The sequence below is a fragment of the Penaeus monodon genome, chromosome 20, assembly GCF_015228065.2.
Source record: "Penaeus monodon isolate SGIC_2016 chromosome 20, NSTDA_Pmon_1, whole genome shotgun sequence".
Classification (NCBI taxonomy): Eukaryota; Metazoa; Arthropoda; class Malacostraca; order Decapoda; family Penaeidae; genus Penaeus; species Penaeus monodon.
Genome location: NC_051405.1, coordinates 43,975,691 through 43,975,973, shown reverse-complemented (window position 1 = coordinate 43,975,973; position 283 = coordinate 43,975,691).

Genomic DNA, 283 nt, shown 5'->3' with positions numbered 1-283 from the left:
CAAACAAACTATTCCAGGCCATAATAAACCACACTGTTATAAAATGTACATGTGGAAGCACAGTGTCTATACATATAATTATTGTGTAGATGTTTCTTATGTGGATTATGAACTTTTTTGATTTGCTAGCTCATTAGCATAACATTTTGTACTTTCATAGCCTATGTTCCGTTAATTATTTCGATATCTGACTTGATTTTCAGTGAAAAACAGGGATCAGTGTATAGAATATGCTTCACCGCTACTAATTTTGCGTATTTTTATATTAATTTCGACGTTCACA